A 23,746-nucleotide genomic window follows, 5' to 3' on the forward strand; every position below is an offset into this window, starting at 1 on the left:
TCTCAGGAGGGCCGAGGCCGATTTCCTCCGGGGACGGCTCGTCGCGTGCGGCAGGACGAGGCGCAGCGGACGGTACCGAGCGCTCGGAGGTGCGGCGCTGCCCGCCGGAGGTACAGCGAAAGGCTGCAAACCGCTTTCCGCCTGCTAACTCGGCGGCCGTCAGACCGACCGACTCCGCTTTACCACCGGAGCTAGAGTCGGGCAAGGGGCACCGAAAGGTACCGGAAGGATCGCGTTCGCACGACGGGAAGTCGACTAGCGGGCCGCCGAAAGCGAGCCGGGGGCCCCCGGTTTTTCTGTCCCACCTGGAGACTGATATCTCAGGAAGGCCGAGGCCGATTTCCTCCGGGGACGGCTCGTCGCGTGCGGCAGGACGAGGCGCAGCGGACGGTACCGAGCGCTCGGAGGTGCGGCGCTGCCCGCCGGAGGTACAGCGAAAGTCTGCGAACCGCTTTCCGCCTCCTCTCACCGCACGGCTCTCCTTTTCACCCACTGGCGGATTTTCACCCTCCGACTGCTCGCTACCGTCCGCTGCGCCTGGTCCGGGCCCTGTCCATTGTCATGTTAATGGCAGGGCGGGGCAGGACTGCTTTCACCAGGAACCCGGTTTTCTGGGTCAGAGGTTCCAGGGGACCTGTTTTGTGCGGACTTCCCTGTGTCCGTCCCTCCATGCCTTCCCCCCAGGACTTCCTTCTGAACACCTTTGTCGTTTGAGCGAGGGCCAAAAGCCTGCCTGTGAAAGGGAAGGATCAGCCGGTCGGAACCCTGCTGGTCGCTGCTGCCAGTGCAGCAGGCGTGCGTGTGTCCTCGGCCTCGTGTCCAGGTCCCTCAGGGACTTGAGGCAACTCTCCCCGGTGGTCTCGTGGTCAGGACCGGGCTTCGAATCCCGGTCGGGGGGGGATGACTTTCTGCTGCAGATTAATTGGCACCTCTGAAAGAAAGTCTCCCCTCCTGAGCGTAAAGCTCCACCCTTAACCACCACCGCCGCCTTTTCCACCCCTTGACAAACAGACAGACAGACAGACAGACAGTCAGTCCAGTTCGGGAGCGCAGCTTTCATTTGGAAGCAGACCCTGCTTGTTTAAAGTCAACGACGCCAAGTTATTTTGCACTTTGAATTATATCGCTACGTGCGAGCGGCACTCAGCCTTGGAGAAGAAAAAAATACCACTGAGCTGAGAAAGGTCTTTTTAAAACGGTTTCCTTCCACAGCAGCTCTGAGTGAGAGAGAGAGAGAGAGAGAGAGAGAGAGATATCAGCTTTATTCTCAGTAATAATACACACACACACACACACACACACACACAGAGACACTGGGAAAGAGCTGTTTTTCCTTTTGAATATCTCCCCACGGGGAGCTGCACCGTTCCCAGAGACACTGCAATACTGGGTCGATGCGTGGAGTGGACGGAGCAAGCCCCTTTTCCATCTCCCTGTTCTAAAAATCAATTTAAAATAATAATAAATAATATGTGTGTGTGTGTGTGTGTGTGTGTGTGTGTCGGTGTCAGTATCAGTCAGTCAGTCAGTGTCTCTCTCTCTCTCTCTCTCTCTCTCCCTCACACTCAGAGCTGCTGTGGAAGGAAACTTTTTTAAAAAGAACTTGCTTATTGAAAGAAAGATGTGTCTCAAGCTGCCGGGCCCTGTCCATTGTCATGTCAATGGCAGGACTGCTTTCACCAGGAACCCGGTTTTCTGGGTCAGAGGTTCCAGGGGACCTGTTTTGTGCGGACTTCCCTGTGTCCGTCCCTCCCTGCCTGCCTTCCCCCCAGGACTTCCTTCTGAACACCTTTGTCGTTTGAGCGAGGGCCAAAAGCCTGCCTGTGAAAGGGAAGGATCAGCCGGTCAGCCCCCTGCTGGTCGCTGCTGCCAGTGCAGCAGGCGTGCGTGTGTATTCGGCCTCGTGTCCAGGTCCCTCAGGGACTTGAGGCAACTCTCCCCGGTGGTCTCGTGGTCAGGACCGGGCTTCGAATCCCGGTTGGGGGGGGATGACTTTCTGCTGCAGATTAATTGGCACCTCTGAAAGAAAGTCTCCCCTCCTGTGCGTAATGCTCCACCCTCACCACCACCACCGCCTTTTCCACCCCTTGACAAACAGACAGACAGACAGACAGACAGTCAGTCCAGTTCGGGAGCGCAGCTTTCATTTGGAAGCAGACCCTGCTTGTTTAAAGTCAACGACGCCAAGTTATTTTGCACTTTGAATTATATCGCTACGTGCGAGCGGCACTCAGCCTTGGAGAAGAAAAAAATACCACTGAGCTGAGAAAGTTCTTTTTAAAAAGGTTTCCTTCCACAGCAGCTCTGAGTGAGAGAGAGAGAGGGAGAGAGAGAGAGAGAGAGATATCAGCTTTATTCTCAGTAATAATACACACACACACACACACACACACACACACAGAGACACTGGGAAAGAGCTGATTTTCCTTTTGAATATCTCCCCACGGGGAGCTGCACCGTTCCCAGAGACACTGCAATACTGGGTCGATGCGTGGAGTGGACGGAGCAAGCCCCTATTCCATCTCCCTGTTCTAAAAATCAATTAAAAATAATAATAAATAATATGTGTGTGTGTGTGTGTGTGTGTGTGTGTGTGTGTGTGTGTCGGTGTCAGTATCAGTCAGTGAGTCAGTGTCTCTCTCTCTCTCTCTCTCTCTCTCTCACTCAGAGCTGCTGTGGAAGGAAACTTTTTTAAAAAGAACTTGCATATTGAAAGAAAGATGTGTCTCAAGCTGCCGGGCCCTGTCCATTGTCATGTCAATGGCAGGACTGCTTTCACCAGGAACCCGGTTTTCTGGGTCAGAGGTTCCAGGGGACCTGTTTTGTGCGGACTTCCCTGTGTCCGTCCCTCCCTGCCTGCCTTCCCCCCAGGACTTCCTTCTGAACACCTTTGTCGTTTCAGCGAGGGCCAAAAGCCTGCCTGTGAAAGGGAAGGATCAGCCGGTCAGCCCCCTGTTGGTCGCTGCTGCCAGTGCAGCAGGCGTGCGTGTGTATTCGGCCTCGTGTCCAGGTCCCTCAGGGACTTGAGGCAACTCTCCCCGGTGGTCTTGTGGTCAGGACCGGGCTTCGAATCCCGGTCGGGGGGGATGACTTTCTGCTACAGATTAATTGGCACCTCTGAAAGAAAGTCTCCCCTCCTGAGCGTAAAGCTCCACCCTCACCACCACCGCCGCCTTTTCCTCCCCTTGACAAGCAGACAGACAGACAGACAGACAGTCCAGTTCGGGAGCGCAGCTTTCATTTGGAAGCAGACCCTGCTTGTTTAAAGTCAACGACGCCAAGTTATTTTGCACTTTGAATTATATCGCTACGTGCGAGCGGCACTCAGCCTTGGAGAAGAAAAAAATACCACTGAGCTGAGAAAGTTCTTTTTAAAACGGTTTCCTTCCACAGCAGCTCTGAGTGAGAGAGAGAGAGAGAGAGAGAGATATCAGCTTTATTCTCAGTAATAATACACACACACACACACACACACACACACACACAGAGACACTGGGAAAGAGCTGTTTTTCCTTTTGAATATCTCCCCACGGGGAGCTGCACCGTTCCCAGAAACACTGCAATACTGGGTCGATGCGTGGAGTGGACGGAGCAAGCCCCTATTCCATCTCCCTGTTCGAAAAATCAATTTAAAATAATAATAAATAATATGTGTGTGTGTGTGTGTGTGTGTGTGTGTGTGTGTCGGTGTCAGTATCAGTCAGTGAGTCAGTGTCTCTCTCTCTCTCTCTCTCTCTCTCTCTCACTCATAGCTGCTGTGGAAGGAAACTTTTTAAAAAAGAACTTGCTTATTGAAAGAAAGATGTGTCTCAAGCTGCCGGGCCCTGTCCATTGTCATGTCAATGGCAGGACTGCTTTCACCAGGAACCCGTTTTTCTGGGTCAGAGGTTCCAGGGGACCTGTTTTGTGCGGACTTCCCTGTGTCCGTCCCTCCCTGCCTGCCTTCCCCCCAGGACTTCCTTCTGAACACCTTTGTCGTTTAAAATAATAATAAATAATATGTGTGTGTGTGTGTGTGTGTGTGTGTGTGTGTGTGTGTGTGTCGGTGTCAGTCAGTGAGTCAGTGTCTCTCTCTCTCCTCTCTCTCTCTCACACTCAGAGCTGCTGTGGAAGGAAACTTTTTTAAAAAGAACTTGCTTATTGAAAGAAAGATGTGTCTCAAGCTGCCGGGCCCTGTCCATTGTCCTGTCAGTGGCAGGACTGCTTTCACCAGGAACCCGGTTTTCTGGGTCAGAGGTTCCAGGGGACCTGTTTTGTGCGGACTTCCCTGTGTCCGTCCCTCCCTGCCTGCCTTCCCCCCAGGACTTCCTTCTGAACACCTTTGTCGTTTGAGCGAGGGCCAAAAGCCTGCCTGTGAAAGGGAAGGATCAGCCGGTCAGCCCCCTGTTGGTCGCTGCTGCCAGTGCAGCAGGCGTGCGTGTGTCCTCGGCCTCGTGTCCAGGTCCCTCAGGGACTTGAGGCAACTCTCCCCGGTGGTCTCGTGGTCAGGACCGGGCTTCGAATCCCGGTCGGGGGGGATGACTTTCTGCTGCAGATGAATTGGCACCTCTGAAAGAAAGTCTCCCCTCCTGAGCGTAAAGCTCCACCCTCACCACCACCGCCGCCTTTTCCACCCCTTGACAAACGGACAGACAGACAGACAGACAGTCAGTCAGTCCAGTTCGGGAGCGCAGCTTTCATTTGGAAGCAGACCCTGCTTGTTTCAAGTCAACGACGCCAAGTTATTTTGCACTTTGAATTATATCGCTACGTGCGAGCGGCACTCAGCCTTGGAGAAGAAAAAAATACCACTGAGCTGAGAAAGTTCTTTTTAAAAAGGTTTCCTTCCACAGCAGCTCTGAGTGAGAGAGAGAGAGAGATATCAGCTTTATTCTCAGTAATAATACACACACACACACACACACACACACACACACACAGAGACACTGGGAAAGAGCTGATTTTCCTTTTGAATATCTCCCCACGGGGAGCTGCACCGTTCCCAGAAACACTGCAATACTGGGTCGATGCGTGGAGTGGACGGAGCAAGCCCCTATTCCATCTCCCTGTTCTAAAAATCAATTAAAAATAATAATAAATAATATGTGTGTGTGTGTGTGTGTGTGTGTGTGTGTGTGTCGGTGTCAGTATCAGTCAGTCAGTCAGTGTCTCTCTCTCTCTCTCTCTCTCTCTCTCACTCAGAGCTGCTGTGGAAGGAAACTTTTTTAAAAAGAACTTGCATATTGAAAGAAAGATGTGTCTCAAGCTGCCGGGCCCTGTCCATTGTCATGTCAATGGCAGGACTGCTTTCACCAGGAACCCGGTTTTGTGGGTCAGAGGTTCCAAAGGACCTGTTTTGTGCGGACTTCCCTGTGTCCGTCCCTCCCTGCCTGCCTTCCCCCCAGGACTTCCTTCTGAACAGCTTTGTCGTTTAAAATAATAATAAATAATGTGTGTGTGTGTGTGTCGGTGTCAGTATCAGTCAGTGAGTCAGTGTCTCTCTCTCTCTCTCTCTCTCTCTCTCTCACTCAGAGCTGCTGTGGAAGGAAACTTTTTTAAAAAGAACTTGCTTATTGAAAGAAAGATGTGTCTCAAGCTGCCGGGCCCTGTCCATTGTCCTGTCAATGGCAGGACTGCTTTCACCAGGAACCCGGTTTTGTGGGTCAGAGGTTCCAGGGGACCTGTTTTGTGCGGACTTCCCTGTGTCCGTCCCTCCCTGCCTGCCTTCCCCCCAGGACTTCCTTCTGAACACCTTTGTCGTTTGAGCGAGGGCCAAAAACCTGCCTGTGAAAGGGAAGGATCAGCCGGTCGGAACCCTGCTGGTCGCTGCTGCCAGTGCAGCAGGCGTGCGTGTGTCCTCGGCCTCGTGTCCAGGTCCCTCAGGGACTTGAGGCAACTCTCCCCGGTGGTCTCGTGGTCAGGACCGGGCTTCGAATCCCGGTCGGGGGGGATGACTTTCTGCTACAGATTAATTGGCACCTCTGAAAGAAAGTCTCCCCTCCTGAGCGTAATGCTCCACCCTCACCACCACCACCGCCTTTTCCACCCCTTGACAAACAGACAGTCAGACAGACAGACAGTCCAGTTCGGGAGCGCAGCTTTCATTTGGAAGCAGACCCTGCTTGTTTAAAGTCAACGACGCCAAGTTATTTTGCACTTTGAATTATATCGCTACGTGCGAGCGGCACTCAGCCTTGGAGAAGAAAAAAATACCACTGAGCTGAGAAAGTTCTTTTTAAAACGGTTTCCTTCCACAGCAGCTCTGAGTGAGAGAGAGAGAGAGAGAGAGAGAGATATCAGCTTTATTCTCAGTAATAACACACACACACACACACACAGAGACACTGGGAAACAGCTGTTTTTCCTTTTGAATATCTCCCCACGGGGAGCTGCACCGTTCCCAGAAACACTGCAATACTGGGTCGATGCGTGGAGTGGACGGAGCAAGCCCCTAGTCCATCTCCCTGTTCTAAAAATCAATTAAAAATAATAATAAATAATATGTGTGTGTGTGTGTGTGTGTGTGTGTCGGTGTCAGTATCAGTCAGTGAGTGAGTGTCTCTCTCTCTCTCTCTCTCTCTTACTCAGAGCTGCTGTGGAAGGAAACTTTTTTAAAAAGAACTTGCATATTGAAAGAAAGATGTGTCTCAAGCTGCCGGGCCCTGTCCATTGTCATGTCAATGGCAGGACTGCTTTCACCAGGAACCCGTTTTTCTGGGTCAGAGGTTCCAGGGGACCTGTTTTGTGCGGACTTCCCTGTGTCCGTCCCTCCCTGCCTGCCTTCCCCCCAGGACTTCCTTCTGAACAGCTTTGTCGTTTAAAATAATAATAAATAATGTGTGTGTGTGTGTGTGTGTGTGTCGGTGTCAGTATCAGTCAGTGAGTCAGTCTCTCTCTCTCTCTCTCTCTCACTCAGAGCTGCTGTGGAAGGAAACTTTTTTAAAAAGGACTTGCATATTGAAAGAAAGATGTGTCTCAAGCTGCCGGGCCCTGTCCATTGTCATGTCAGTGGCAGGACTGCTTTCACCAGGAACCCTTCCCTGCCATTGCAGTGTTGATTTGGTCCTTATGCAAATTTAGGGGCGGAGCCAGCACACAAACGACCAATCACAGCAAAGTCCGCACTTTGCGAGCGCACGAGGTCGCGGCCAGCGTTCCAGTCCGCTCAGATCCAAATAAGCCCGAAAAGGAACACGCTCGATCTTAGCCAAAAGGCCGAGAAGCGATACCGCGCTCGATGCGAATTGATCTCGGGTCCTGTTTGCCCTCCCTCTTTGTTCTCTGGCTGCCGGTGTTGAAAGCAGTCTCGAAGCACTGCCGTTCTCTCCCACTCTGGCCACATTTTTTGCCACCGTTTCTAATTGCAACAGTGGATGAGTTTAAAGAAGTTGCCGTTTTTTCCTTTCTTGCCAGGATTGCTTGACAGATTGGTAAATTTGCCAGTAGGCCACCAATCAGATGGGGGAGGGTTGTGTCTCAACGGACCTCCGTCAGTCAGTCTCAGTCACTAACTCACTGCCGTGGAAGGAAACCTCTTTGAGTAAAACTAGTGACGTGACGTGTCTCACAGCGAGTGAGTGAGATTGCAACGGCCAATTGAGAAAGAGGTGAGGTGCTGACAATCAGCAGCTCGTGTTGAAACATTCATTCCACGGCAGGCAAGACCAATCAAAAAAAATACTGCAGATGCTGGCTCGGCTCGGCTGGCTGGCTGGCTGGCTGGCTGGCTGGCTGGCTGGCTGGAAATGGGAAATAAAAACACAAGGCGTGTTAAAGGCTGGTTAAACTGTCGAAAGAAACAAGGCGTTAATGTTTCAGAAGCGCCTATTGAAAGGTGTCTCTCAAGCTGCTCCCTGACTGGGCCCTGTCCGTTGTCATGTTAATCGCTGGTTAAACTGTCGGAAGAAACAAGGCGTTAATGTTTCAGAAGCGCCTATTGAAAGGTGTCTCTCAAGCTGCTCCCTGACTGGGCCCTGTCCGTTGTCATGTTAATCGCTGGTTAAACTGTCGGAAGAAACAAGGCGTTAATGTTTCAGAAGCGCCTATTGAAAGGTGTCTCTCAAGCTGCTCCCTGACTGGGCCCTGTCCGTTGTCATGTTAATCCCAGGGCGGGGCGGGACTGCTTTGACCGGGAGACCTGTTTTCTGGGACGCAGGTGTGACATTCCAGGGAGGCACCTACTTTGTGCTGATTCGAAACGACCACGACAACGGCAACTTGCAGTTCTATATTACAACAACAACAACGCGCGTGTGGTAGTTGGGAGGGGCTGCGTTCGCGCTCTCCCCCCTGCATTGAAACTCAAAGTTCGATTTTCAATCCCATAGTCCACCAATCGGATGGGAGACGGTGTGTGTGTGTGTGTGTGTGTGTGTGTGTGTGTGTGTCAGTGTGTGTGTCAGTGTCAGTGTCAGTGTCAGTCAGTGTCTCTCTCTCTCTCACTCTCTCTCACTCTTACTCAGAGCTGCTGTGGAAGGAAACCTTTTTAAAAAGAACTTGCATATTGAAAAAAAGATGTGTCTCAAGCTGCCGGGGCCCTGTCCATTGTCACGTTAATGGCAGGACGGGGCAGGACTGCTTTGACCAGGAGACCTGTTTTCTGGGACGCAGGTGTGAGATTCCAGGGGACCTGCTTTGTGCTGATTTCCCTGCCTCCCTCCCTCCCCCCCAGGACTTCCTTCTGAACACCTTTGTCGTTTCAGCGAGGGCCAAAAGCCTGCCTGTGAAAGGGAAGGATCAGCCGGTCAGCCCCCTGTTGGTCGCTGCTGCCAGTGCAGCAGGCGTGCGTGTGTATTCGGCCTCGTGTCCAGGTCCCTCAGGGACTTGAGGCAACTCTCCCCGGTGGTCTCGTGGTCAGGACCGGGCTTCGAATCCCGGTCGGGGGGGATGACTTTCTGCTGCAGATTAATTGGCACCTCTGAAAGAAAGTCTCCCCTCCTGTGCGTAATGCTCCACCCTCACCACCACCGCCGCCTTTTCCACCCCTTGACAAACAGACAGACAGACAGACAGTCAGTCCAGTTCGGGAGCGCAGCTTTCATTTGGAAGCAGACCCTGCTTGTTTCAAGTCAACGACGCCAAGTTATTTTGCACTTTGAATTATATCGCTCCGTGCGAGCGGCACTCAGCCTTGGAGAAGAAAAAAATACCACTGAGCTGAGAAAGTTCTTTTTAAAACGGTTTCCTTCCACAGCAGCTCTGAGTGTAAGAGAGAGAGAGAGAGAGAGATATCAGCTTTATTCTCAGTAATAAAACACACACACACACACACACACACACACACACAGAGACACTGGGAAAGAGCTGTTTTTCCTTTTGAATATCTCCCCACAGGGAGGTGCACCGTTCCCAGAGACACTGCAATACTGGGTCGATGCGTGGAGTGGACGGAGCAAGCCCCTATTCCATCTCCCTGTTCCAAAAATCAATTTAATATATGGTCCCCAGATAGGGGACGTATCAGATATTAAACTGATAAGAACAGATACTACACTTGATCTTAGCCAAAAGGCCGAGAAGCGATACCGCGCTCGATGCGAATTGATCTCGGGTCCTGTTTGCCCTCCCTCTTTGTTCTCTGGCTGCCGGTGTTGAAAGCAGTCTCGAAGCACTGCCGTTCTCTCCCACTCTGGCCACATTTTTTGCCACCGTTTCTAATTGCAACAGTGGATGAGTTTAAAGAAGTTGCCGTTTTTTCCTTTCTTGCCAGGATTGCTTGACAGATTGGTAAATTTGCCAGTAGGCCACCAATCAGATGGGGGAGGGTTGTGTCTCAACGGACCTCCGTCAGTCAGTCTCAGTCACTAACGAACTGCCGTGGAAGGAAACCTCTTTAAGTAAAACTAGTGACGTGACGTGTCTCACGATGAGTGAGCGAGTGAGATTGCAACGGCCAATTGAGAAAGAGGTGAGGTGCTGACAATCAGCAGCTCGTGTTGAAACATTCATTCCACGGCAGGCAAGACCAATCAAAAAAAATACTGCAGATGCTGGCTCGGCTCGGCTGGCTGGCTGGCTGGCTGGCTGGAAATGGGAAATAAAAACACAAGGCGTGTTAAAGGCTGGTTAAACTGTCGAAAGAAACAAGGCGTTAATGTTTCAGAAGCGCCTATTGAAAGACGTCTCTCAAGCTGCTCCCTGACTGGGCCCTGTCCGTTGTCATGTTAATCGCTGGTTAAACTGTCGGAAGAAACAAGGCGTTAATGTTTCAGAAGCGCCTATTGAAAGGTGTCTCTCAAGCTGCTCCCTGACTGGGCCCTGTCCGTTGTCATGTTAATCCCAGGGCGGGGCGGGACTGCTTTGACCGGGAGACCTGTTTTCTGGGACGCAGGTGTGACATTCCAGGGAGGCACCTACTTTGTGCTGATTCGAAACGACCACGACAACGGCAACTTGCAGTTCTATATTACAACAACAACAACGCGCGTGTGGTAGTTGGGAGGGGCTGCGTTCGCGCTCTCCCCCCTGCATTGAAACTCAAAGTTCGATTTTCAATCCCATAGTCCACCAATCGGATGGGAGACGGTGTGTGTGTGTGTGTGTGTGTGTGTGTGTGTGTGTGTGTGTCAGTGTCAGTGTCAGTGTCAGTGTCAGTGTCAGTCAGTGTCTCTCTCTCTCTCTCTCTCACTCTTACTCAGAGCTGCTGTGGAAGGAAACCTTTTTAAAAAGAACTTGCATATTGAAAAAAAGATGTGTCTCAAGCTGCCGGGCCCTGTCCATTGTCACGTTAATGGCAGGACGGGGCAGGACTGCTTTGACCAGGAGACCTGTTTTCTGGGACGCAGGTGTGAGATTCCAGGGGACCTGCTTTGTGCTGATTTCCCTGCCTCCCTCCCTCCTCCCCAGGACTTCCTTCTGAACACCTTTGTCGTTTGAGCGAGGGCCAAAAGCCTGCCTGTGAAAGGGAAGGATCAGCCGGTCAGCCCCCTGCTGGTCGCTGCTGCCAGTGCAGCAGGCGTGCGTGTGTCCTCGGCCTCGTGTCCAGGTCCCTCAGGGACTTGAGGCAGCTCTCCCCGGTGGTCTCGTGGTCAGGACCGGGCTTCGAATCCCAGTCGGGGGGGGATGACTTTCTGCTGCAGATTAATTGGCATGAAGGAAAGTCTCCCCTCCTGAGCGTAAAGCTCCACCCTCACCACCACCACCGCCTTTTCCTCCCCTTGACAAACAGACAGACAGTCAGTCAGTCCAGTTCGGGAGCGCAGCTTTCATTAAGCAATGGCATTTGTGACAACTCATCGTCTGACAGGTTGATGATTTCCCCACACGCCTCCTGCCGAATAAAAGGCTCACCCTCCCGGACACTACCCCCAGAATCACCCCCCCCGCCCCCCCGGGGTGAATATTAAGCCCGAGAACACCGACTGTAACCAATCGCAGTGAAAAGTTGAAGTGGCAACTCATTAACCAGATTTATTTTGGGCAACTCATTAACCAGATTTTTTGTTCATTTGGTTTATGAGTTGCCAAGTGTAAATCTGGTTAATGAGTTGCCACTTCAACTTTTCACTGCGGTTGGTTACAGTCGGTGTTCTCGGGCTTAATATTCGCCCCGGGGGGGGGGGGGGTGTATAGCGGGCGATGGCCGGTGTGGAGTGCGTTTTTTGGGGGTTGATTTTCACTTTGCCTCGCTGGTGGAATTTGTGGGAGGCAGGCAAGGGGATTGGTGTGGGCTGGTGGGCGGCAAGGGAGATGCTTGCTTCGGGGTGTTATCCTCACTTTGGTCCGCTGGTGAGAGTAGGCAGCGGCAGGCAGGCCGGCAGGCAAGTGTGATGTAGTGTGGGGTGCAGTGCAGTGCAGTGCAGTGCGGTGCTGCCCTGTCGTTTATGAAAGGTTGTAATGACACTGCTTTGCAGCTGACCATGTCCACTGATTTGTGACGCCCGTATGGAGGCTGATATCTCAGGAGGGCCGAGGCCGATTTCCTCCGGGGACGGCTCGTCGCGTGCGGCAGGACGAGGCGCAGCGGACGGTACCGAGCGCTCGGAGGTGCGGCGCTGCCCGCCGGAGGTACAGCGAAAGGCTGCAAACCGCTTTCCGCCTGCTAACTCGGCGGCCGTCAGACCGACCGACTCCGCTTTACCACCGGAGCTAGAGTCGGGCAAGGGGCACCGAAAGGTACCGGAAGGATCGCGTTCGCACGACGGGAAGTCGACTAGCGGGCCGCCGAAAGCGAGCCGGGGGCCCCCGGTTTTTCTGTCCCACCTGGAGACTGATATCTCAGGAAGGCCGAGGCCGATTTCCTCCGGGGACGGCTCGTCGCGTGCGGCAGGACGAGGCGCAGCGGACGGTACCGAGCGCTCGGAGGTGCGGCGCTGCCCGCCGGAGGTACAGCGAAAGTCTGCGAACCGCTTTCCGCCTCCTCTCACCGCACGGCTCTCCTTTTCACCCACTGGCGGATTTTCACCCTCCGACTGCTCGCTACCGTCCGCTGCGCCTGGTCCGGGCCCTGTCCATTGTCATGTTAATGGCAGGGCGGGGCAGGACTGCTTTCACCAGGAACCCGGTTTTCTGGGTCAGAGGTTCCAGGGGACCTGTTTTGTGCGGACTTCCCTGTGTCCGTCCCTCCATGCCTTCCCCCCAGGACTTCCTTCTGAACACCTTTGTCGTTTGAGCGAGGGCCAAAAGCCTGCCTGTGAAAGGGAAGGATCAGCCGGTCGGAACCCTGCTGGTCGCTGCTGCCAGTGCAGCAGGCGTGCGTGTGTCCTCGGCCTCGTGTCCAGGTCCCTCAGGGACTTGAGGCAACTCTCCCCGGTGGTCTCGTGGTCAGGACCGGGCTTCGAATCCCGGTCGGGGGGGGATGACTTTCTGCTGCAGATTAATTGGCACCTCTGAAAGAAAGTCTCCCCTCCTGAGCGTAAAGCTCCACCCTTAACCACCACCGCCGCCTTTTCCACCCCTTGACAAACAGACAGACAGACAGACAGACAGTCAGTCCAGTTCGGGAGCGCAGCTTTCATTTGGAAGCAGACCCTGCTTGTTTAAAGTCAACGACGCCAAGTTATTTTGCACTTTGAATTATATCGCTACGTGCGAGCGGCACTCAGCCTTGGAGAAGAAAAAAATACCACTGAGCTGAGAAAGGTCTTTTTAAAACGGTTTCCTTCCACAGCAGCTCTGAGTGAGAGAGAGAGAGGGAGAGAGAGAGAGAGAGAGATATCAGCTTTATTCTCAGTAATAATACACACACACACACACACACACACACACAGAGACACTGGGAAAGAGCTGATTTTCCTTTTGAATATCTCCCCACGGGGAGCTGCACCGTTCCCAGAGACACTGCAATACTGGGTCGATGCGTGGAGTGGACGGAGCAAGCCCCTATTCCATCTCCCTGTTCTAAAAATCAATTAAAAATAATAATAAATAATATGTGTGTGTGTGTGTGTGTGTGTGTGTGTGTGTGTGTGTGTGTCGGTGTCAGTATCAGTCAGTGAGTCAGTGTCTCTCTCTCTCTCTCTCTCTCTCTCTCACTCAGAGCTGCTGTGGAAGGAAACTTTTTTAAAAAGAACTTGCATATTGAAAGAAAGATGTGTCTCAAGCTGCCGGGCCCTGTCCATTGTCATGTCAATGGCAGGACTGCTTTCACCAGGAACCCGGTTTTCTGGGTCAGAGGTTCCAGGGGACCTGTTTTGTGCGGACTTCCCTGTGTCCGTCCCTCCCTGCCTGCCTTCCCCCCAGGACTTCCTTCTGAACACCTTTGTCGTTTCAGCGAGGGCCAAAAGCCTGCCTGTGAAAGGGAAGGATCAGCCGGTCAGCCCCCTGTTGGTCGCTGCTGCCAGTGCAGCAGGCGTGCGTGTGTATTCGGCCTCGTGTCCAGGTCCCTCAGGGACTTGAGGCAACTCTCCCCGGTGGTCTTGTGGTCAGGACCGGGCTTCGAATCCCGGTCGGGGGGGATGACTTTCTGCTACAGATTAATTGGCACCTCTGAAAGAAAGTCTCCCCTCCTGAGCGTAAAGCTCCACCCTCACCACCACCGCCGCCTTTTCCTCCCCTTGACAAGCAGACAGACAGACAGACAGACAGTCCAGTTCGGGAGCGCAGCTTTCATTTGGAAGCAGACCCTGCTTGTTTAAAGTCAACGACGCCAAGTTATTTTGCACTTTGAATTATATCGCTACGTGCGAGCGGCACTCAGCCTTGGAGAAGAAAAAAATACCACTGAGCTGAGAAAGTTCTTTTTAAAACGGTTTCCTTCCACAGCAGCTCTGAGTGAGAGAGAGAGAGAGAGAGAGAGATATCAGCTTTATTCTCAGTCATAATACACACACACACACACACACACACACACACACAGAGACACTGGGAAAGAGCTGTTTTTCCTTTTGAATATCTCCCCACGGGGAGCTGCACCGTTCCCAGAAACACTGCAATACTGGGTCGATGCGTGGAGTGGACGGAGCAAGCCCCTATTCCATCTCCCTGTTCGAAAAATCAATTTAAAATAATAATAAATAATATGTGTGTGTGTGTGTGTGTGTGTGTGTGTGTGTGTCGGTGTCAGTATCAGTCAGTGAGTCAGTGTCTCTCTCTCTCTCTCTCTCTCTCTCTCTCACTCATAGCTGCTGTGGAAGGAAACTTTTTAAAAAAGAACTTGCTTATTGAAAGAAAGATGTGTCTCAAGCTGCCGGGCCCTGTCCATTGTCATGTCAATGGCAGGACTGCTTTCACCAGGAACCCGTTTTTCTGGGTCAGAGGTTCCAGGGGACCTGTTTTGTGCGGACTTCCCTGTGTCCGTCCCTCCCTGCCTGCCTTCCCCCCAGGACTTCCTTCTGAACACCTTTGTCGTTTAAAATAATAATAAATAATATGTGTGTGTGTGTGTGTGTGTGTGTGTGTGTGTGTGTGTCGGTGTCAGTCAGTGAGTCAGTGTCTCTCTCTCTCCTCTCTCTCTCTCACACTCAGAGCTGCTGTGGAAGGAAACTTTTTTAAAAAGAACTTGCTTATTGAAAGAAAGATGTGTCTCAAGCTGCCGGGCCCTGTCCATTGTCCTGTCAGTGGCAGGACTGCTTTCACCAGGAACCCGGTTTTCTGGGTCAGAGGTTCCAGGGGACCTGTTTTGTGCGGACTTCCCTGTGTCCGTCCCTCCCTGCCTGCCTTCCCCCCAGGACTTCCTTCTGAACACCTTTGTCGTTTGAGCGAGGGCCAAAAGCCTGCCTGTGAAAGGGAAGGATCAGCCGGTCAGCCCCCTGTTGGTCGCTGCTGCCAGTGCAGCAGGCGTGCGTGTGTCCTCGGCCTCGTGTCCAGGTCCCTCAGGGACTTGAGGCAACTCTCCCCGGTGGTCTCGTGGTCAGGACCGGGCTTCGAATCCCGGTCGGGGGGGATGACTTTCTGCTGCAGATGAATTGGCACCTCTGAAAGAAAGTCTCCCCTCCTGAGCGTAAAGCTCCACCCTCACCACCACCGCCGCCTTTTCCACCCCTTGACAAACGGACAGACAGACAGACAGACAGTCAGTCAGTCCAGTTCGGGAGCGCAGCTTTCATTTGGAAGCAGACCCTGCTTGTTTCAAGTCAACGACGCCAAGTTATTTTGCACTTTGAATTATATCGCTACGTGCGAGCGGCACTCAGCCTTGGAGAAGAAAAAAATACCACTGAGCTGAGAAAGTTCTTTTTAAAAAGGTTTCCTTCCACAGCAGCTCTGAGTGAGAGAGAGAGAGAGATATCAGCTTTATTCTCAGTAATAATACACACACACACACACACACACACACAGAGACACTGGGAAAGAGCTGATTTTCCTTTTGAATATCTCCCCACGGGGAGCTGCACCGTTCCCAGAAACACTGCAATACTGGGTCGATGCGTGGAGTGGACGGAGCAAGCCCCTATTCCATCTCCCTGTTCTAAAAATCAATTAAAAATAATAATAAATAATATGTGTGTGTGTGTGTGTGTGTGTGTGTGTGTCGGTGTCAGTATCAGTCAGTCAGTCAGTGTCTCTCTCTCTCTCTCTCTCTCTCTCACTCAGAGCTGCTGTGGAAGGAAACTTTTTTAAAAAGAACTTGCATATTGAAAGAAAGATGTGTCTCAAGCTGCCGGGCCCTGTCCATTGTCATGTCAATGGCAGGACTGCTTTCACCAGGAACCCGGTTTTGTGGGTCAGAGGTTCCAAAGGACCTGTTTTGTGCGGACTTCCCTGTGTCCGTCCCTCCCTGCCTGCCTTCCCCCCAGGACTTCCTTCTGAACAGCTTTGTCGTTTAAAATAATAATAAATAATGTGTGTGTGTGTGTGTCGGTGTCAGTATCAGTCAGTGAGTCAGTGTCTCTCTCTCTCTCTCTCTCTCTCTCTCTCTCTCACTCAGAGCTGCTGTGGAAGGAAACTTTTTTAAAAAGAACTTGCTTATTGAAAGAAAGATGTGTCTCAAGCTGCCGGGCCCTGTCCATTGTCCTGTCAATGGCAGGACTGCTTTCACCAGGAACCCGGTTTTGTGGGTCAGAGGTTCCAGGGGACCTGTTTTGTGCGGACTTCCCTGTGTCCGTCCCTCCCTGCCTGCCTTCCCCCCAGGACTTCCTTCTGAACACCTTTGTCGTTTGAGCGAGGGCCAAAAACCTGCCTGTGAAAGGGAAGGATCAGCCGGTCAGCCCCCTGTTGGTCGCTGCTGCCAGTGCAGCAGGCGTGCGTGTGTCCTCGGCCTCGTGTCCAGGTCCCTCAGGGACTTGAGGCAACTCTCCCCGGTGGTCTCGTGGTCAGGACCGGGCTTCGAATCCCGGTCGGGGGGGATGACTTTCTGCTACAGATTAATTGGCACCTCTGAAAGAAAGTCTCCCCTCCTGAGCGTAATGCTCCACCCTCACCACCACCACCGCCTTTTCCACCCCTTGACAAACAGACAGTCAGACAGACAGACAGTCCAGTTCGGGAGCGCAGCTTTCATTTGGAAGCAGACCCTGCTTGTTTAAAGTCAACGACGCCAAGTTATTTTGCACTTTGAATTATATCGCTACGTGCGAGCGGCACTCAGCCTTGGAGAAGAAAAAAATACCACTGAGCTGAGAAAGTTCTTTTTAAAACGGTTTCCTTCCACAGCAGCTCTGAGTGAGAGAGAGAGAGAGAGAGAGAGAGATATCAGCTTTATTCTCAGTAATAACACACACACACACACACACAGAGACACTGGGAAACAGCTGTTTTTCCTTTTGAATATCTCCCCACGGGGAGCTGCACCGTTCCCAGAAACACTGCAATACTGGGTCGATGCGTGGAGTGGACGGAGCAAGCCCCTAGTCCATCTCCCTGTTCTAAAAATCAATTAAAAATAATAATAAATAATATGTGTGTGTGTGTGTGTGTGTGTGTGTCGGTGTCAGTATCAGTCAGTGAGTGAGTGTCTCTCTCTCTCTCTCTCTCTTACTCAGAGCTGCTGTGGAAGGAAACTTTTTTAAAAAGAACTTGCATATTGAAAGAAAGATGTGTCTCAAGCTGCCGGGCCCTGTCCATTGTCATGTCAATGGCAGGACTGCTTTCACCAGGAACCCGTTTTTCTGGGTCAGAGGTTCCAGGGGACCTGTTTTGTGCGGACTTCCCTGTGTCCGTCCCTCCCTGCCTGCCTTCCCCCCAGGACTTCCTTCTGAACAGCTTTGTCGTTTAAAATAATAATAAATAATGTGTGTGTGTGTGTGTGTGTGTGTCGGTGTCAGTATCAGTCAGTGAGTCAGTCTCTCTCTCTCTCTCTCTCTCACTCAGAGCTGCTGTGGAAGGAAACTTTTTTAAAAAGGACTTGCATATTGAAAGAAAGATGTGTCTCAAGCTGCCGGGCCCTGTCCATTGTCATGTCAGTGGCAGGACTGCTTTCACCAGGAACCCTTCCCTGCCATTGCAGTGTTGATTTGGTCCTTATGCAAATTTAGGGGCGGAGCCAGCACACAAACGACCAATCACAGCAAAGTCCGCACTTTGCGAGCGCACGAGGTCGCGGCCAGCGTTCCAGTCCGCTCAGATCCAAATAAGCCCGAAAAGGAACACGCTCGATCTTAGCCAAAAGGCCGAGAAGCGATACCGCGCTCGATGCGAATTGATCTCGGGTCCTGTTTGCCCTCCCTCTTTGTTCTCTGGCTGCCGGTGTTGAAAGCAGTCTCGAAGCACTGCCGTTCTCTCCCACTCTGGCCACATTTTTTGCCACCGTTTCTAATTGCAACAGTGGATGAGTTTAAAGAAGTTGCCGTTTTTTCCTTTCTTGCCAGGATTGCTTGACAGATTGGTAAATTTGCCAGTAGGCCACCAATCAGATGGGGGAGGGTTGTGTCTCAACGGACCTCCGTCAGTCAGTCTCAGTCACTAACTCACTGCCGTGGAAGGAAACCTCTTTGAGTAAAACTAGTGACGTGACGTGTCTCACAGCGAGTGAGTGAGATTGCAACGGCCAATTGAGAAAGAGGTGAGGTGCTGACAATCAGCAGCTCGTGTTGAAACATTCATTCCACGGCAGGCAAGACCAATCAAAAAAAATACTGCAGATGCTGGCTCGGCTCGGCTGGCTGGCTGGCTGGCTGGCTGGCTGGCTGGAAATGGGAAATAAAAACACAAGGCGTGTTAAAGGCTGGTTAAACTGTCGAAAGAAACAAGGCGTTAATGTTTCAGAAGCGCCTATTGAAAGGTGTCTCTCAAGCTGCTCCCTGACTGGGCCCTGTCCGTTGTCATGTTAATCGCTGGTTAAACTGTCGGAAGAAACAAGGCGTTAATGTTTCAGAAGCGCCTATTGAAAGGTGTCTCTCAAGCTGCTCCCTGACTGGGCCCTGTCCGTTGTCATGTTAATCGCTGGTTAAACTGTCGGAAGAAACAAGGCGTTAATGTTTCAGAAGCGCCTATTGAAAGGTGTCTCTCAAGCTGCTCCCTGACTGGGCCCTGTCCGTTGTCATGTTAATCCCAGGGCGGGGCGGGACTGCTTTGACCGGGAGACCTGTTTTCTGGGACGCAGGTGTGACATTCCAGGGAGGCACCTACTTTGTGCTGATTCGAAACGACCACGACAACGGCAACTTGCAGTTCTATATTACAACAACAACAACGCGCGTGTGGTAGTTGGGAGGGGCTGCGTTCGCGCTCTCCCCCCTGCATTGAAACTCAAAGTTCGATTTTCAATCCCATAGTCCACCAATCGGATGGGAGACGGTGTGTGTGTGTGTGTGTGTGTGTGTGTGTGTCAGTGTCAGTGTCAGTGTCAGTGTCAGTCTCTCTCTCTCTCTCTCTCTCTCTCACTCTTACTCAGAGCTGCTGTGGAAGGAAACCTTTTTAAAAAGAACTTGCATATTGAAAAAAAGATGTGTCTCAAGCTGCCGGGCCCTGTCCATTGTCACGTTAATGGCAGGACGGGGCAGGACTGCTTTGACCAGGAGACCTGTTTTCTGGGACGCAGGTGTGAGATTCCAGGGGACCTGCTTTGTGCTGATTTCCCTGCCTCCCTCCCTCCCCCCCAGGACTTCCTTCTGAACACCTTTGTCGTTTGAGCGAGGGCCAAAAGCCTGCCTGTGAAAGGGAAGGATCAGCCGGTCAGCCCCCTGCTGGTCGCTGCTGCCAGTGCAGCAGGCGTGCGTGTGTCCTCGGCCTCGTGTCCAGGTCCCTCAGGGACTTGAGGCAGCTCTCCCCGGTGGTCTCGTGGTCAGGACCGGGCTTCGAATCCCGGTCGGGGGGGGATGACTTTCTGCTGCAGATTAATTGGCATGAAGGAAAGTCTCCCCTCCTGAGCGGAATGCTCCACCCTCACCACCACCGCCACCGCCTTTTCCTCCCCTTGACAAACAGACAGACAGACAGACAGACAGTCAGTCCAGTTCGGGAGCGCAGCTTTCATTAAGCAATGGCGTTTGTGACAACTCATCGTCTGACAGGTTGATGATTTCCCCACACGCCTCCTGCCGAATAAAAGGCTCACCCTCCCGGACACTACCCCCAGAATCACCCACCCCGCCCCCCCGGGGTGAATATTAAGCCCGAGAACACCGACTGTAACCAACCGCAGTGAAAAGTTGAAGTGGCAACTCATTAACCAGATTTATTTTGGGCAACTCATTAACCAGATTTTTTGTTCATTTGGTTTATGAGTTGCCAAGTGTAAATCTGGTTAATGAGTTGCCACTTCAACTTTTCACTGCAGTTGGTTACAGTCGGTGTTCTCGGGCTTAATATTCACCCCGGGGGGGGGGGGGGGGGGTGTATAGCGGGCGATGGCCGGTGTGGAGTGCGTTTTTTGGGGGTTGATTTTCACTTTGCCTCGCTGGTGGAATTTGTGGGAGGCAGGCAAGGGGATTGGTGTGGGCTGGTGGGCGGCAAGGGAGATGCTTGCTTCGGGGTGTTATCCTCACTTTGGTCCGCTGGTGAGAGTAGGCAGCGGCAGGCAGGCCGGCAGGCAAGTGTGATGTAGTGTGGGGTGCAGTGCAGTGCAGTGCAGTGCGGTGCTGCCCTGTCGTTTATGAAAGGTTGTAATGACACTGCTTTGCAGCTGACCATGTCCACTGATTTGTGACGCCCGTATGGAGGCTGATATCTCAGGAGGGCCGAGGCCGATTTCCTCCGGGGACGGCTCGTCGCGTGCGGCAGGACGAGGCGCAGCGGACGGTACCGAGCGCTCGGAGGTGCGGCGCTGCCCGCCGGAGGTACAGCGAAAGGCTGCAAACCGCTTTCCGCCTGCTAACTCGGCGGCCGTCAGACCGACCGACTCCGCTTTACCACCGGAGCTAGAGTCGGGCAAGGGGCACCGAAAGGTACCGGAAGGATCGCGTTCGCACGACGGGAAGTCGACTAGCGGGCCGCCGAAAGCGAGCCGGGGGCCCCCGGTTTTTCTGTCCCACCTGGAGACTGATATCTCAGGAAGGCCGAGGCCGATTTCCTCCGGGGACGGCTCGTCGCGTGCGGCAGGACGAGGCGCAGCGGACGGTACCGAGCGCTCGGAGGTGCGGCGCTGCCCGCCGGAGGTACAGCGAAAGTCTGCGAACCGCTTTCCGCCTCCTCTCACCGCACGGCTCTCCTTTTCACCCACTGGCGGATTTTCACCCTCCGACTGCTCGCTACCGTCCGCTGCGCCTGGTCCGGGCCCTGTCCATTGTCATGTTAATGGCAGGGCGGGGCAGGACTGCTTTCACCAGGAACCCGGTTTTCTGGGTCAGAGGTTCCAGGGGACCTGTTTTGTGCGGACTTCCCTGTGTCCGTCCCTCCATGCCTTCCCCCCAGGACTTCCTTCTGAACACCTTTGTCGTTTGAGCGAGGGCCAAAAGCCTGCCTGTGAAAGGGAAGGATCAGCCGGTCGGAACCCTGCTGGTCGCTGCTGCCAGTGCAGCAGGCGTGCGTGTGTCCTCGGCCTCGTGTCCAGGTCCCTCAGGGACTTGAGGCAACTCTCCCCGGTGGTCTCGTGGTCAGGACCGGGCTTCGAATCCCGGTCGGGGGGGGATGACTTTCTGCTGCAGATTAATTGGCACCTCTGAAAGAAAGTCTCCCCTCCTGAGCGTAAAGCTCCACCCTTAACCACCACCGCCGCCTTTTCCACCCCTTGACAAACAGACAGACAGACAGACAGACAGTCAGTCCAGTTCGGGAGCGCAGCTTTCATTTGGAAGCAGACCCTGCTTGTTTAAAGTCAACGACGCCAAGTTATTTTGCACTTTGAATTATATCGCTACGTGCGAGCGGCACTCAGCCTTGGAGAAGAAAAAAATACCACTGAGCTGAGAAAGGTCTTTTTAAAACGGTTTCCTTCCACAGCAGCTCTGAGTGAGAGAGAGAGAGAGAGAGAGAGAGAGAGATATCAGCTTTATTCTCAGTAATAATACACACACACACACACACACACACACACAGAGACACTGGGAAAGAGCTGTTTTTCCTTTTGAATATCTCCCCACGGGGAGCTGCACCGTTCCCAGAGACACTGCAATACTGGGTCGATGCGTGGAGTGGACGGAGCAAGCCCCTTTTCCATCTCCCTGTTCTAAAAATCAATTTAAAATAATAATAAATAATATGTGTGTGTGTGTGTGTGTGTGTGTGTGTGTCGGTGTCAGTATCAGTCAGTCAGTCAGTGTCTCTCTCTCTCTCTCTCTCTCTCTCCCTCACACTCAGAGCTGCTGTGGAAGGAAACTTTTTTAAAAAGAACTTGCTTATTGAAAGAAAGATGTGTCTCAAGCTGCCGGGCCCTGTCCATTGTCATGTCAATGGCAGGACTGCTTTCACCAGGAACCCGGTTTTCTGGGTCAGAGGTTCCAGGGGACCTGTTTTGTGCGGACTTCCCTGTGTCCGTCCCTCCCTGCCTGCCTTCCCCCCAGGACTTCCTTCTGAACACCTTTGTCGTTTGAGCGAGGGCCAAAAGCCTGCCTGTGAAAGGGAAGGATCAGCCGGTCAGCCCCCTGCTGGTCGCTGCTGCCAGTGCAGCAGGCGTGCGTGTGTATTCGGCCTCGTGTCCAGGTCCCTCAGGGACTTGAGGCAACTCTCCCCGGTGGTCTCGTGGTCAGGACCGGGCTTCGAATCCCGGTTGGGGGGGGATGACTTTCTGCTGCAGATTAATTGGCACCTCTGAAAGAAAGTCTCCCCTCCTGTGCGTAATGCTCCACCCTCACCACCACCACCGCCTTTTCCACCCCTTGACAAACAGACAGACAGACAGACAGACAGTCAGTCCAGTTCGGGAGCGCAGCTTTCATTTGGAAGCAGACCCTGCTTGTTTAAAGTCAACGACGCCAAGTTATTTTGCACTTTGAATTATATCGCTACGTGCGAGCGGCACTCAGCCTTGGAGAAGAAAAAAATACCACTGAGCTGAGAAAGTTCTTTTTAAAAAGGTTTCCTTCCACAGCAGCTCTGAGTGAGAGAGAGAGAGGGAGAGAGAGAGAGAGAGAGATATCAGCTTTATTCTCAGTAATAATACACACACACACACACACACACACACACACAGAGACACTGGGAAAGAGCTGATTTTCCTTTTGAATATCTCCCCACGGGGAGCTGCACCGTTCCCAGAGACACTGCAATACTGGGTCGATGCGTGGAGTGGACGGAGCAAGCCCCTATTCCATCTCCCTGTTCTAAAAATCAATTAAAAATAATAATAAATAATATGTGTGTGTGTGTGTGTGTGTGTGTGTGTGTGTGTGTGTGTCGGTGTCAGTATCAGTCAGTGAGTCAGTGTCTCTCTCTCTCTCTCTCTCTCTCTCTCACTCAGAGCTGCTGTGGAAGGAAACTTTTTTAAAAAGAACTTGCATATTGAAAGAAAGATGTGTCTCAAGCTGCCGGGCCCTGTCCATTGTCATGTCAATGGCAGGACTGCTTTCACCAGGAACCCGGTTTTCTGGGTCAGAGGTTCCAGGGGACCTGTTTTGTGCGGACTTCCCTGTGTCCGTCCCTCCCTGCCTGCCTTCCCCCCAGGACTTCCTTCTGAACACCTTTGTCGTTTCAGCGAGGGCCAAAAGCCTGCCTGTGAAAGGGAAGGATCAGCCGGTCAGCCCCCTGTTGGTCGCTGCTGCCAGTGCAGCAGGCGTGCGTGTGTATTCGGCCTCGTGTCCAGGTCCCTCAGGGACTTGAGGCAACTCTCCCCGGTGGTCTTGTGGTCAGGACCGGGCTTCGAATCCCGGTCGGGGGGGATGACTTTCTGCTACAGATTAATTGGCACCTCTGAAAGAAAGTCTCCCCTCCTGAGCGTAAAGCTCCACCCTCACCACCACCGCCGCCTTTTCCTCCCCTTGACAAGCAGACAGACAGACAGACAGACAGTCCAGTTCGGGAGCGCAGCTTTCATTTGGAAGCAGACCCTGCTTGTTTAAAGTCAACGACGCCAAGT

General features: G+C 52.7%; 1 non-coding gene and 11 pseudogenes across 1 annotated transcript; all 12 read right to left on the reverse strand.

Moving 5' to 3' along the window:
* Positions 1-1,353: 1,353 nt before the first annotated feature.
* LOC137329036 (U2 spliceosomal RNA) lies at positions 1,354-1,470 on the reverse strand (annotated as a pseudogene).
* A 976-nt stretch (positions 1,471-2,446) lies between these two features.
* LOC137329346 (U2 spliceosomal RNA) lies at positions 2,447-2,563 on the reverse strand (annotated as a pseudogene).
* A 969-nt stretch (positions 2,564-3,532) lies between these two features.
* LOC137329071 (U2 spliceosomal RNA) lies at positions 3,533-3,649 on the reverse strand (annotated as a pseudogene).
* Positions 3,650-4,965: 1,316 nt separating this feature from the next.
* Positions 4,966-5,082, reverse strand: LOC137329461 (U2 spliceosomal RNA; annotated as a pseudogene).
* Positions 5,083-6,363: 1,281 nt separating this feature from the next.
* LOC137329759 (U2 spliceosomal RNA) lies at positions 6,364-6,480 on the reverse strand (annotated as a pseudogene).
* A 2,831-nt stretch (positions 6,481-9,311) lies between these two features.
* LOC137330343 (U2 spliceosomal RNA) lies at positions 9,312-9,502 on the reverse strand. The gene has a single exon (XR_010965032.1). It is a non-coding gene; the product is annotated as a U2 spliceosomal RNA (small nuclear RNA).
* Positions 9,503-13,232: 3,730 nt separating this feature from the next.
* Positions 13,233-13,349, reverse strand: LOC137329347 (U2 spliceosomal RNA; annotated as a pseudogene).
* A 971-nt stretch (positions 13,350-14,320) lies between these two features.
* LOC137329072 (U2 spliceosomal RNA) lies at positions 14,321-14,437 on the reverse strand (annotated as a pseudogene).
* Positions 14,438-15,741: 1,304 nt separating this feature from the next.
* On the reverse strand, positions 15,742-15,858 carry LOC137329462 (U2 spliceosomal RNA; annotated as a pseudogene).
* Positions 15,859-17,137: 1,279 nt separating this feature from the next.
* LOC137329760 (U2 spliceosomal RNA) lies at positions 17,138-17,254 on the reverse strand (annotated as a pseudogene).
* A 4,562-nt stretch (positions 17,255-21,816) lies between these two features.
* Positions 21,817-21,933, reverse strand: LOC137329037 (U2 spliceosomal RNA; annotated as a pseudogene).
* Positions 21,934-22,909: 976 nt separating this feature from the next.
* On the reverse strand, positions 22,910-23,026 carry LOC137329348 (U2 spliceosomal RNA; annotated as a pseudogene).
* Positions 23,027-23,746: the final 720 nt, after the last annotated feature.

Source organism: Heptranchias perlo, chromosome 12 (genome assembly GCF_035084215.1).
Source record: "Heptranchias perlo isolate sHepPer1 chromosome 12, sHepPer1.hap1, whole genome shotgun sequence".
In the NCBI taxonomy this organism is placed as follows: Eukaryota; Metazoa; Chordata; class Chondrichthyes; order Hexanchiformes; family Hexanchidae; genus Heptranchias; species Heptranchias perlo.